This window comes from Eumetopias jubatus, unplaced genomic scaffold (assembly GCF_037043125.1).
Source record: "Eumetopias jubatus isolate StellerSeaLion01/CBP00866 unplaced genomic scaffold, mEumJub1_p1.0 scaffold_10, whole genome shotgun sequence".
NCBI classification, from domain to species: domain Eukaryota; kingdom Metazoa; phylum Chordata; class Mammalia; order Carnivora; family Otariidae; genus Eumetopias; species Eumetopias jubatus.
In genome coordinates, this window is record NW_028274816.1 from 8,460,590 (window position 1) to 8,475,367 (window position 14,778).

Consider the following 14,778-nt stretch of genomic DNA (forward strand, 5'->3'; position numbering starts at 1 on the left):
AGTCCTATGGTTCCTTGCCTTCCTTGAGAAGGATTTTCTTCTATTCAGTGTGCCTGTGCATCCAAGTGTTTATTTTCTCAGGACCATTTCAACAGGTCTCTATCTTCATCACCTATAGGGCAGATTTGCTTTTACATTTTCTTAAATTCCTGTCCCGCCTTTCTAGGAATAAAAACATTCACACACCTTATGTAAGATTAAAATTACCCAAGGGAAACAAAATAACATTGAATGATGGAAGGCGGGGTGGAAAAAAAGGCCGCCCGTCCGGCAAAGCTGATATCCATCTCTCTGTTGCAGGAGTTGTAACCATTTGTTTAGCAATATGATTTTAACAAGAAGCATTAGCCCTGGGTATGGAGCTGCCGGGTTTTGAGGAGGCTGATGGGATGTGATTATCTCCATGCAGAAATATCAGGGTGGTTAAAAGATAATTTGAAATGAGGTTAAAAATGAAGCGACACTAAGCTTCTCTCACTCGTGTCAAAACAATCGCATCTTTTCTTGTCTTTCCTTTTTTGCCCCTTTCACTTTGATGACATTCGCTCATATTGGAGGTGGAGACATTCTTCATAGCAAACTGTAATCCTTGACTAATTTTAAATTTAATGTGGCTCTGTTTGAAACACAGATCTAAAGCTGATCCAAAATCAGCTTCTGGATATTATGGATAGAATCTGCAATGTTTGTAATATTTGGTAAGCCTTAAATATTGCTATTAGTCACAAAACTACAGTTTTATTTCACTCCGTTAACAATATTCATGGGATAAACAGCATACATTGACATAATAAATGACATTTGTCTAGAAAAATGTCTTTGAACTTCAGCTTTAAAAATGAAAACAGGTGAAAAAAAACCAGCATCAAATGTTAAAAACCATATGTGAGTAAATCAATCTACCTGGTCATATTATTCCATCACCTTAAACATAATTACTGTTTTGAATGGTTAAGTTTCAAAGTCTGAGAATAGTTCTTACTTTAAAGGACTGTATTTCAGTACTAGATATATTTATTCATTACCTAAGAAAAATAAATCCACATAGCCATAGTTCTTGATTTATAAACAAAATAAAACAGTAAAATGGGTTAATAAGTTAAACATTATCTCTAAAGGATATAAAGAGAAATGGTTGGGCCACTGGCTGAAAACTTTAAAAAGTCCAAGAGAAGATTTGAAAACCTGTCCTTTTTGTATAAAAGATGACCAGGATGTTCTGCCAGTTTCCAAAGTTTAATCAACATTAAGAAAGAGGAGCCCAAAGTTACTGTGCTCAGGGCAGACAGCGCCATGCGCACTCTGCCGGACGCAGCACCACCTGAGTAATAAAACGCTCGGAAATTCGAAAACAGCGATGTTCGCATCCACACGCAAGGCAAAACCCCCTCAGTGCTGCATTCCAGCCCTGCTTTATCAATCAGTTGCCCATCAGTTGTAGCCCCCCCACCCCCACCCCGCCAAGCCCCTTGCTCCAACATCTCTTCCTAGCCTGCAGTGCTGGCCCTGTTTATTCGGATGCGGGGCGATGACAATTAGTCATATTTATCCTTGCTGGGCCCATCTAATCCCCACTGCTTTTACTCATGTCAAATCCATTATCCCAAACAAAGCTTCATATGTCTTGTTGGAGATGCACACAGCCTTGCCTTGTTTACTTTGAGAAGATGGATTTTATGGAGCTGTGAAATACATACTGAGCCCTAACTAATGGGGCCACTTGGCATGGTGGAGCAAATGCACTGGCAATTCATTCCCCCCCTAATCCAGGGTTGTTAACTTTGTCTTGAAAACCCATGGCCTCCGGCTGTGCCTTCGAGACCAACAGCCTTGGGTCTCCAGCACATCTCTTAAATTTTGTCCACAGTGAAATATCCGTGATTGCTGCACTCAAGTGTCTTCAGCACTGATATACCGTGACCCCCTTCCCACCACCCCCAGTAGCCAGCGACTCTTTCCACCCAAGCTTTGAGCTTCTTTCCTGCCCACTTTGGTGCTTTATTTTTGAGCCTGGTAAAAGGAACTCCCTCCCTCTCTTGTTTATTTAGAAAGAAAAATCTGAGGCTCTCTGGTTACTTACATTTTTCAGCATTTTTTTTTTGTCTCCCAAACCATTCTAGCTCTTAATATGGAAGTTTTATGGCTTATTTTTTATCAGCAAATCCAGACTTTTGCTAGCTGACCTGAGCAGTTAGGGATGGGTTAAAATGTGCTTGGAAACCCCGGATTTCACCCAAAAAAGCAATATATGGCATATGTTAACATCTAGAGCCTGAAAACACAGCCGGTAAGAGTCGCGCAGACTGAAGGAAATCACTACTTAATTCCACAAACATTTGTTTCGGTCCAGGAATGGCACTAGAAACTTTGAGCCGTCTGGCTCCTGGCTCCAGCGCGGCCGGCACACGAAGGCCCATAACGTGCGGCACAGCGCCATCTGCCGGCCGGCCCGACCGCCCAAACATCCGCAGTTGGGGGTGGCTCGGGAAATCCACCGGCGTTGGTTTCCCGACCTCGGTCCCCTGGGGCTTCCTGCTGCCGGGGAGTTCTGACTGTACTAAAAAGGAAAGAGAGAGGGAGATTGTACTGGAGAGAAAAAGCAGTGCTAGAGAAACAGTTTCCAAAGACCTATTTAACATGTAAGCGGAGGAAGATTAATACTTTTGGAACAGTCTCTAGACGTCTTGCCAAGGGCGCAGGTTTTCGGCATTAAAGGTGAAGCTGAGTTTATTTGCATCTAAAGCAAAGAGTTGTTTTTCCTCCTTTCTTTCTGTCTATAAAACATTGCATCCTAAGCATATTGTGTTCACACCCAGGCTCTGGCTTGGCGCACTTCTCGGTGGAGGTAGAATTTCAGGGGAGCTGGGGGGTTGCGTGTCTGGATAGGTGTGTGGGTGTGTGGGTGGGGGATGCAGAAGTACTTTTGGAGACACTAGGGCTCTGTTTGCCCATCCATTCCAGAAATCATTGGAGGGACGGCTCCTTTCAAGGGCAGAACCTAGGACTGTGGAAATGTAATCAACACACTTGTGCATGTTTCCACACTGCCTTGAATGGGATCCCAGACTCCAGGAGACTCATCTCTGATAAATTGCAAAAGACCCAGACTAAATGGACCGAAGAGGTGGTCATTATTCTTAAGGGAGGGACCTCACTATAACACAGCATAAAGCGTTATCTGCGGTTATTTTTTAAGGCTGTGTTGGAAATCTGATTTTCATCCCACCTCCAGCTCCCAGGCCTTTTGCTAACCGCAGTTTCCATCCTGGAACGCTGACTTGCAGCATCTCCCTTCTCTGCCTCTCCCTTGCTCTGTACCCATCCCTGCTCCCTTCCCCATACCCATGGAGGTTGTGCTGGGCGCCATCTCCCCTTCATCTAGGGAGAAAGAAGACGCCCAGAACCATCCCTGGCTTCCACGAGGACGTTTTGTTCAGGCCCCTGTTGGGATTCTCTGGTTCTCCACGTGTAGTGGCATGGTGGCATGGGGCGAGGGTTAAGTGCGATCGCCCCTGATCTTTCTTCACCCAGTGTCCGTCCAGCACAACATTGTCGGTGCCTGAGGCAGCTGTGGGGACTGAGCTCCCTGGGCCTTCAAGAGATCTAGGTCTCAGGGCCATTAGGAAAGGCTGCCGTTTTCTCAGGGGGCTGCCTCTGGAAATGACAGTTTTGTAAAACACCTTCCTCGAGACGCTGTGAACTGCCCTTTTGTGGACTGGAAATCGGCTGCTATTTTCAGGGAGTTGTCTCACTCTCTCTCTTCTCTCTGCCCCCCATCCTCAGTCTATCCCTCCCTCCCCCCTTCCCTCAGGATCCCTCACACTCCCTTTTAGAAACGAATACAAGTCAGATACATTTATTACAGAATTCAAATTTAAGATCTCAAGGATTTTAGAGACTGGGGTTGCCAGATAAAATACAAAATACCCAGCTAAGTTTGAATTACATAAAAACAATGAATAGTTTAAGAAGAGTAGAAGAATGCCCCAAATATTTCTCGGGATATACTTCTACTAAAAAATGTCTGATATTCAAATGTCTCTAGATGCCTGTGTTTTTCATTTTTGTTTTTACTAAATCTGGCAACCTATGCGAGACCCTTTAGTGCAAGGTTTTGGACAGTAAACTAAGATCAAAAGAAACAAAGTCATACGCCCAGTTACACAGCTGGTTAGAGGCAGACCCAGAGCCAGAAATCAGGTCGAGAAATTCAGTTTGGGTCCTCTTAATCAACCACGCTTACCTTTTCTTCCCCCAGGGTAGCCGACTCGGGGCATAGATACCAAGTGAGCTCATGTAATAAAACCAGTCCCTTATATAATCGTTTCACAGAGACTGTGCATGCCTCACAGGACCATAAAGTAAAATGCCACTCATTTGGAAATGCCACTAGTTTATAATTTGTGAAGTTTCCTGCTCAAGTGAATCTTGACATAGCCAACCTTTTCTTGCCAGAGAGTCTAGCCCTTTCTTTATCTCTGACTGTTTTTCACGACGATCTTAAGGACTCTGTTCTACCAAGTGCTTGCAAACACAGAAGCACCCACTTACCTACAAGCAAATAGTATGCTAACTACAGTTGACCCTTGAACAACATGGGCTTGAAATGCACAGGTCCACCTACATGAGGATTTTTCCTGGTACAGGACTGCAAATGTATTTTCTTTTCCTTATGATTTTTTTAGTAACATTTTCTTTTCACTCGTTTACCTTAAGAACACACTATATAATACCTGTAACATACAACATATGTTTTAATCAACTGTCTATGTTATCCGCAAGGTTTCCAGTTAAAAGTAGTTTATTAGTAGTTAAGTTTGGGGGGGAGTCAAAAGTTAAACGTAGATTTTCCATCCTGCAGGGGGTTGGTGTCCCTTACCCCCCACAGTGTTCAAAGGTCAACTGTATACCTCTCCCTCCCCCTTCCCCCCCCCTTAAAACAATAGCTCTAAAGCCATGATTGTGGGCAGAGTACTGTTTATCTGTACTAGAAGCCTAAACAGATCCTCTTAAAATGTTCTAATATTTATCATAGATTTAAATTAGTGACGTATCTTGAGGCTGTGCTCCAGACTTATGGCAAAACAGTGATTGTGGATCATGGAAACCCTCAGGGCAGCCATGGGAGGGGCTTTATTTAGGGGGGCTGGGTTGGAAGTTAGCTCAGCCGTGCCCCGAGTTGCCTCTCAGACCCCCCCTTCCCTTATTTTTGAACTAAGGGCTTAATTCTTTATAATCCCTCAGATCCATTGTGGTACTCAAACACTAGATGTCTGAAAATCAGTGAGCCACTTACTCTATTGATTTTTTTTTTTTTTTTTTTTTGAGTTCCAGTTGGCAAGCAGAAGCCGGAATGGTACCTAGGTCTTTGAGAAGTGCCCTGTGCCCAGACAGAGTGCAGGCAGCTGGCTGTGCGGCCCCCTCCCCAAGCAATCTGGCTACCCAAACCAAATGACAAAAGCTCACACTGAGGAAGGAAAAAGAAAAAAAGGTGTTAATGAAACTAGTTGTAATGCAAAGAAAGGTCAGCTTTAGCTGTGAGCCCTGAAATGAAACCACGTAATTGCAAGCACAAAAAGGGCTCTAGGTGAGACAGAGTCTGTGTCTTCCCAGCCCAGCCCAGTCCCCACCTGAGCAACTGCTCCCAGAAGGGCTCTTACTGGGCCACGGAAGCGAGAAGTAACAGTCTGAAGGATGTGGACCTTTGTACAATTAGATCCAAATGCTCAGCCTAACGACGGAGCTCCGCGAGCACTGCATGTGCTCATTATGGTCGGCGAGGAGAGCCCGAAGTGAGCACAGCCCTAAAGAAGAAGGGATCTGGCAAAAGATGGCAAAATCCTCTTTGGTCTGGGAACTCTCATTTAGCACTTGGAGCTCACGTTTCTTGAATGCACGTAAAAGAAGACTAAATGAGGCCAGGTAGGGAGAGAAGAGTGAGGTTCTCCTTCCCTCTCTCCCTTCCTTCCTCTTTGGACTTTTTTTTTTTTAAACCTTACAATTGCTCCTGCAGACAGCCCATTCAAGGAGGATCAGATGGGTCCTGAGCTGGAGCCAAGCTGCTGGGGAACCTTGAGCTGCCTTCAACCTGTGGTCTCGAACCTTCCCTGCCTGCTGGGTCTGGTTCTGCACAGAGGAGTCCTGACTCCTGACCACAGTAGTGACAGGGCTGTGACTCCCAGAGATAGATGGGTCAATTCTTTGGAAAATCTAAAACCCTCAAGTACTTTGTCCACTTCTTGAACGGGGCCAATTCAGGGACCATGCTTGGAAATGGGGAAATGCTACATGGATTATTGCCACTGAAATGTTTTCCTATGACTCAACGTCATCTTCAGAACATCTCCAGGGCTTTCCCTCTCAAGTACATGCTACGGTTTTGTGAACTTCTTTTTTTGTGGATGGAGAATGTGCTCCTGGGACTCCATTAGCCAACTCTAGATTTAGCCAAGAACCCAGGCATGACCTGCTGAGAATAATGTTAACTGTGTAATGAGTAAAGAATTTAGTATCCCTGGGAGAAGAAAAGAGGGACCTTGAAAACTAGACCAGGAACTTAGGACCATGTCACTTCCTAAAGATTAGATGACACCCACATCTGTTGCTAGTAGTCATCACTACTAGTAGTTATTACTGGCAACAAATTTGGATAGTCTGCCTTCAACCCTCTTGAAATGTACTGTTATCCCCCTGTTATAAATGAGTAAAGGCTGAGGCTGGGAGAGGTTTAGTAACTAGAATAACATCACTGCTACTACCTAATGGAGACAGGACTAGAAACTAAGTTTCGTCGACTCTAAAAGCCCATGTTTGCAATGACTTCTGATCATAGGAGACAGCTTTAATTGAGCACCTACTACGTGCCGGGCACTGTTATTAGCACCTTCTGCGTATTATCTCAATAAACCCCCACAGCAACCTTGTGAGGCAGGTACTATTATTCAGCCCATGTTGCAGATGAGGAATGTGAAGGATGGAGATTAAGTGATGGGCTGGAGACTCAGCCACCAACCAGCATACGTGCCCCTCTGCCTTAGTGGAGGCTGTTGGCCTCTATTCAAATCAAATTTATGGTAAACCCTTATGTAAAATGCAAAAGATGAAATAAAACAGGACAACCAACAACAACAGACTACAAAACGTAGCCTTCTTCCAAGCCCCAGCTGGACGGCTGTGTGTACCTTCTTCACTTCTCATGCATGCATGTAACTCTTGGTAGAACAAGGGGTCCCCTTAGGTAACATGGGTCCCTCCTGCTCCCTATGGCCTCAGGCAATGGGAAGCTGCTTCTTTAAATTTCTTTAAATAACTTCACAATCTCTCTTTCTCCACACATGCAAGTACACACACACACACACACACACACACACACACACACTTTATCCTCTGATCTAAAAATCCTGAATCCAATTTTTGGAACTTCCCTTTGATTCCTTAGCTCAGCACACCACTCCAGCTTAGGATGGAGATACTCCGGGACCATTGGCTGCTGTGAGGTGGGGTCTTGGCTCCAAGCCCCCAGCATTAACCCCAGAGGCCCGCCAGCCCCTTTACTGCCTGATAAGAGTACAACCCTGAGGAAGCCGGTGGTTTTATTTCCCTCAGTAAATCTATTCTGATTAATGTAAACACTGTATAATACTCCACCTGTAGGTACTGTAATTAAGGTGCATCTGAACCACAATCAGCACAGTGACAGGCAGAGGGAAAATTATTGACCTCCCACAGATTTTTTAAGTCAGCACATTTACTACTGTGAAAATCACCAAGTCATTAGCAGAGGGGTTTTTAGAAAAATTTTAAATGAAGGAAGTCTACTCACATTACAGCTATTTGTCTGTTAACCTCCTTGCCCCCTCTCTTTCTGACTTAAGGTGAAATTCCCCTGCACCTCTTTGGAGCCTCCAGAGCCTGGGGGGCACCGTTTTGGAAGGAGCTGAAGTTTTCCATCCAGTCGGGGAGGAGTACATGGCTTCTCTGCAGGAGACGGATGGCCTGGCCGGCACGGAGGGTCCTGGGATGCTGCCACCAAGCAGGCTTCCCTCGTGTTTGCAGGGCTCTCAGGTGACAGCTAACATGCCTTGCTGGGCTCCCAGGTTGCCTGAGAGCTCACACTTTGACACAGAATTAATCTCCATGGATGCCCACTCGGGAGACGGAGAGCTATAGTCCGGGTTCTGCTCACGGTCTTCTAGATGCCAGGCTGTCAGCTGAGGGCCTGGGAGGTACACAGGCCCCCTCTCTCTGCCCAGCCTGTCCAGCAACAGTGCTTTCAATCACTCCCAGCCATGCCTCTCCTACCAGGGACCTAGAGGTGCTGCTTGTGATGAGTTTGAGGAGGAGGGGCGCACCCTGACGTCCATTTCCAGTTAGTAACCGAATGCTTCCTGCCACCAAAGGCAAGGATATCTATTTCCTCATGGGGTAGAAGGCTGACAGGGCAGTGGTGAAACGCATGGACTTTTGAGTCACACCTAACTGGGTTCTGCTCTGTGCTCCATCACTCCCTGACTGAGCCCCTTTGTGCCTCAGTTTCCTTATCTGTAAAATGGGGCTAAGCACAGTACACATCACTTAGGATGATTGTGAAAATCGGAAGGGATGAGCTACAACATGCCTGCACAGTGCACAGCACCTTGTAAATCAGGAGTCGATGAACTTTTTTTCTGGAGAAGGTCAGACAGAAAATATTTTAGACTTTGTGGACTGTCAGGTCTCTGTCACAACTGCTTAACTCTGCTGTTGTAGCCTAGAAGCAGCCATAGGCCATGTGTAAATGAATGAATGTGACACTGTTCCAATAAAACTCTATTTACAAGAACAGGTAATGGGCCAGATATGGCCCTTAGATCATAGTATGCTGATCATTATTAATTTAAAATCTGAATAAATGTCAGCAGCTATTATTATATATAACAATGCCTTCCTGATCAGCTCTTGTATACAAGGAGTGGCTGGTGAATTAAGAGGATGTGGTCCAACTTAAAACTTAATGACTGGTACTAGGGGAGGGGAGCAGAGGTGCTAATTCACACATAGTAACTGAGGGCCGACTGTGTCCCAGAACGAGTACGCATAAACTAAAAGGTACTACACCAAGCCTAAAGCAGTATGTGCCATGGAATTTTTCATGTTTATTTTGTAAAACACCACTCCTGCCCCATGAAAACAAATCAGAGATATTTTGCATCAACCTCAAAATTATGTCACCTTTGGAGACAAAGTTTTTCCCATGAAAAGTAAAGAAAACTAAACGTGTGCAAACACCATCGCATCAGGCTCTAGATGTGCCTTGTGCTGCTGCAGGTAACCCATCAGCAGAGAGAAAAGCCAGTGGTTTGCCCAAGTCAATACTCATGCAGTCAAAACAGCAGCTTAATATTTTTTGGACTGAATAGGCCAGTTACTTGAACCAGGAAACTCAGTGTGGAGAAGTCAAGGTCTTGGCTGCCAAAAGCGTTAGGAGAGAAGTGAGTAGAATCTCTCCACCTCCAAGGTACAAACCCAAAGACATTGTTTAGAAACATCCTGGGTTTAAGAGCGATATCAGAGTGTTTGAAACATATATCTATAATCTCCAAGCTGGTCTCCCAGGTCAGTTATATAATAGAGAGACAGACAGATGCTTAACATAGCTGCTCCTAATCTGAAGGGAAGGGAACCTGTGTGGGTGATAGGCCAAGATGACATTTTCCACATTATGGACCATGTACGTGTTCATTCATTCACTTTGTCTACAAATATCGTCAAGCATGCACTGCATGCGTGGAGCTAGGCATTAGGGAATACAAAAATAAGTGAATTGTGGAATTTAAGCTCCTACAAGATGCTCACACTAAGTGTGATGGAGAAATGAACACAGCTGACCAGGAGGAGGTCTGCGAAGGATCTGCATGCCACTTCTTTCCTCTGAAACATGTGGGTCAAAACTTAGTTTCGACAAACGTGAGATTTCTCTTCTGATAGAGGATCACATTAGAATGGGAAGAAAGAGCCTGTGTCACCTACCTGTGTCTAATGGCACTCTCTAGAATGGTGACATCAACTGACTCTTAGGTCCTACACTGGGAGAGACTCACCTGTTCCTACACCCTTTTTCTCCTCTGTGGGTCACTGCCATTCCCCTCCACATTCTAGTGGTTGGGATGGGTGCTTCTTGCTTGCCTTGCCTAGTCATCCCTTTGTCTGGTTTTCTCACCTCTACGTGATGTGCTTTCTTTTACTTCCTCCTACCGGCACAGTCTTAAGGTCCAACCATTCCCCACTTCTCTTTGCCCCCAAATCCCCTGGAGCGTAACACGGTTCACAAACATAACTTCGGGTTCATGCACTCTCGAGCCTCCCTTCCCTTCTGCTGTCTGACTTTGTCCCAGATCTGAGGATCACATGGTAATTAAGCAAAATTCTACCACGATGCTGGCTCCCGGGGTGTGAAGGGCTTGGGGCTCCTGAGTTCTAAGCCCTGGCCCAAAGTTGGCACTCATTTTCAAAGGCAATCACAAGATGAATATCAAAGAATTTACAGAATCCACATTGGGAAACCTGTCAGAAAATTGTTGGGAAAATAAAGTGAATCAATAGAATGTCAAGAGACTCAAATGGAAAAAATATTGAATATTCATTTTCTCAGTTTCACAGGGGTAGGGATTTATGAGGACCAAGGCAGCTAGTGGGATTTTCGGCTTTCCTTGGAATGGTTCAAGTAATTTTTGTGCTGTGCATTGGATTAGTATTCAATTAACCCCTTTAAAATTATAATGCACAACTTCAACAAACTTGTGAACAGAGTCCACAGCACGATTAGAGCCAGGTACTACAAACGAATGCCCTATTTCTATAAACAGAGAACGTCTAAAACAAATTCAGTGACTGTGTTTCCCATTTGCTTAGCTGTTCCACTTACGTATAAACACCAGAGAAAAATTACAGAGGTGTCCTTTTTTCTCACATGTTTATATAAAAAAAAAATCGATGTAGAATTCATGTAGAAATTGTTTCTTTCTGATGTGGTTACATTCCCCCCACATCCAACATGCTAACACAAGCAGCTCTTAGTGGGGAAACTTCATCTGTTACTTGGGTCGCAAATGCATCCCTATGGCTGCCAAAATGTTTTTTTTTTTTAAATATTAAAACTTTCATATTTTATATATATGGTAGTGCAATGTGCCAAAATGTTTTACATGTGATCCCTCCATTACTCTCACACAGGCCATTTCAAGGTTGAAGAAAACAGAAGACGATCATATGAATACTGTGTAGACATCAGTTTGAGACTGAAAAATAAACATCACTTGGAGTTTTCAACATATTCAGACACCCACCGTCACCCAGAGAAAGAGCATGAGCAGGAACACCCATGGTGGGCCTGGGAATTTCAGAGGAAAACCAAGGGGCCATCTTGGTTACTGGGTCCTCCTGTTGTTGATGTGTAAAAAAATGTGTTGGATTTTATTTATTCTGGTACAATCAAGACTGCAACCTTCTGTATGTTTCCTAGTTTCCGTACACATGACAAATCAAATTCATTTTAAGGACTTTGAGCCTTTGATGTAATGCGAAATCAGAGACTAACTCCCTGGTTGAGGGATTTGGCACCTTCAGCTGATCTACTCTAAAATAACTATGAAAAATGGATTTTAAATCTGAAGATTGTAATCTCAATGTTTTTATTTCCAGTAAAATACCACCTGAGACTGTTTGTGATTTCTAATAATCGATTATGGCCATAGGATAAAATGATATTACATGTCCCATATCTTTATCTATGTCTTCGAAGGTTTTCCCCTGCCTTTTCCAACCCAGAGCTACCTTACCCACCCTCCACACACATCCACATAATTATGAAAGTATCATGTAACGATTTAAACAGATTAACTACTTCTGATAGTTTGTGAAGAAATGCTACATCTCTTTTCCATGAGACTGTAAAACTTTCTCACCATTCTTAAGTAACAGCAGAAATAATAAAAACTAAAAAAAAAAAAGTGCAATTTAATTTGGGGTTTTTTAGAACGAGTTCTTCTCTGGCCTTAGAAGATTAGTTTTCAAAGCAATGGCAAAATCATTGATGTACGTCTTTTCAAGTCAAAAGAAAAAAAGACTCCTAAATACCAAACATTTGCTCTTTGGAGCATAGCAAGAAGAAAGAAAGAGGGCCAGACGGCCACATCCTAAGAACAAAGTATTGTCCAGGTAGTTGTTAGCTAAAATGGGATCTCTTTCCAGGTCTTTTTATTAGTTCAAGTTTTTCTTTCCTAAATAAAACTTCATTTTCTTTCACTAATCTTTCTAGTGGGTATCTGCCAGTTCTTCTGCATGACTTGCTACATGAAAGCTTGTAAAAAAAGGAGGAATCTAAAACTGGTGCTATTTTATATTCACAGTCTTTCTGCTATTAAAAAGTATTCACCAGAAAGATATTTCTTTTCTGTATTTAAAGAAAACATCCAACACGTGTGATTTTGAAGAAAAACACTTCTATTTTTTCCCATCAATATAGAGAGATGACTTAATTATAAGATAATTACAAACCCTCCCCAAATGAGACTATAAATATCAATTAAATCCCACCCCCTTTTTTTTACTTCATAAAAGAATCCAAAAGTTTATGAAGAAAAATAGAGGCATAAGGATAATCGAGAATGTTTGAAAAGAAGAGTAATAAGGGAGAATTTCCCCTATCACCAATTAGAATATATTATAAAGTTATAATGCCAGTATGGTGCTGGTATAGGATTATTAAAACAATAAAACTCCTGGAAACATTCCCAGTAAATATAAGAATTTCGTGTATGATGAAAGTAACATTTAAATAAAAAGATGTGGTATAGTGTTCAATAATTTTGGTGTTGTGGCACCTGGCTACTCATTTGGGGGGAGGAAAGAAAAGGTAGTCCCTGACTCGCATGACTGAAATAATACATTTTAGACGAAAGACATTTATAAGTGTAAAAATAGGAAATAATGTTCTCCAAGAATATGGAGGTGAATATTTATATAATACTGGTTTGTGAAGCATGAGTCCTAAGGCAATAATCATTAAAGAAAGTAATAATGTTTACTACATAAATGCAAAAACTGTCTGCACATCAAAACATCAAAAATTACGCCTAAGAAGAAATGACAAACTGAATTACATGTTTAAATATATAATACAAACAGTTAACATACTCAATATACAAACAGTTTTAACAATTCGATGAGAAAAAGATAAAGACAGACAATTCACATCAGAAAAAAAATGCAATGGTAAATAATTTACCTACCCAAAGGCATTCACAAAAAATTATAATAGTTAATATTAGCAACAGTAGTCAACGAAAATGATGTGGGGAAAATGGGAATTCTTGCATACTACCGATCAGAATATAAATGGATACGACTTCTTACAGGCAACAGTTTACATATGGACATGCTTGTTAGTCCAGCAATGCCACTGCTAGAAATTTATCTGAGGAAATAGTCATGGATATAAGTAAATGAGTAAAACTTAACTATAAGGATGTTTGTTTAACTGTTGTCTGGAATGTTAAATACAATAAAAAATACTTTTACATATATGAGAATGGAGGATCGAGGAGTTATTTAAAATATTCCTGTAGGAAGTAATATTTAATAGCAAGTCTAATGATATTTTGCCAACTGAAAAAAAAAAAGATCTCAAAATAGTATGACATCTTTTTGTTGAAAATTTAAAATAAAACATATGAATATGTAAATTATGAAAGCGACATAAAAATGTTACCATTATTTAAAGTTGGTAATTTTATGAATATTTTAAGTTTATTTTTTGCTTCTCTTTCCAACATTTTCATGATCTATGTTTCATTTTCATATATGACAAATATTACTCCGTGCGTGCGTGTGTGTGTGTGTGTGTGTGTGTGTGTGTGTGTCCTACTCTGGGAAACCGTGGATTCTCTTTGTTCTATACCAGGTCTACTTCCAGTTCTTGTGGCCCCTCTCCTGAGTTGTAGTTTCACAGACATGGAGATTTTTTTTCTTGTTCTCTTTCCTTTTGTTCTTTGTTAATTTTAGAGATCACAGATATTTCTCCTCTGCCCTCATTAACAGGAAGTCTTTTAAAACTTTTTATAACTTTTGGGGCGCCAGAGTGGTGCAGTGGGCGAAGCGTCCAACTCCTGGTTTCCGCTCAGGTCTTGATCTCAGGAGAGTGATCTCAGGGCTGTGAGAGATCGAGCCCCGCGTCAGGCTCCGAGCTCAGCACTCAGCGTGGAGTCTGCTTAAGACTCTTTCTCCCTCTGCCCCTCTCTCCCCTCAGATAAAGACATAAAACTTAAAAAAAAAAAAACAAAAACAAAAAAAACTTTTTCATAGCTTTTAAGAAATTGCTGAAGTTCTTTGAAACAAACTCAGATAATATAGAACTGCACCAAACAGAAACTTTCCCCTCTTTTCCATACCCAGTAACATCTTTTAGGGATGACCTAAGTTAACACAAAAGCGTGGTGTGTGCTTATTTTCTGGTCTTTTCTCTGTGCCTTTATAAATATTTTCACTATGCAATCCATCACAACTGATTTTGGTATAAATCTTGTAAAGTGAAATATAATTGCTTACTTTTAACTTTATAAGTGCTCAGAACAGAATTTATACTGTGGCTCTTCTTTACACTCTTCTAGTGGAAATGAGAGGAAAAATCAGGGATGGAAAGGATAAAATAACTTCTTTTTCTACATATACTTGAACTTGCTGGAGTGTCCCTTCTTCCTGATGGAGTAACTTGAATTTTTTTCTTTCTTTTTTCTTTTTCTC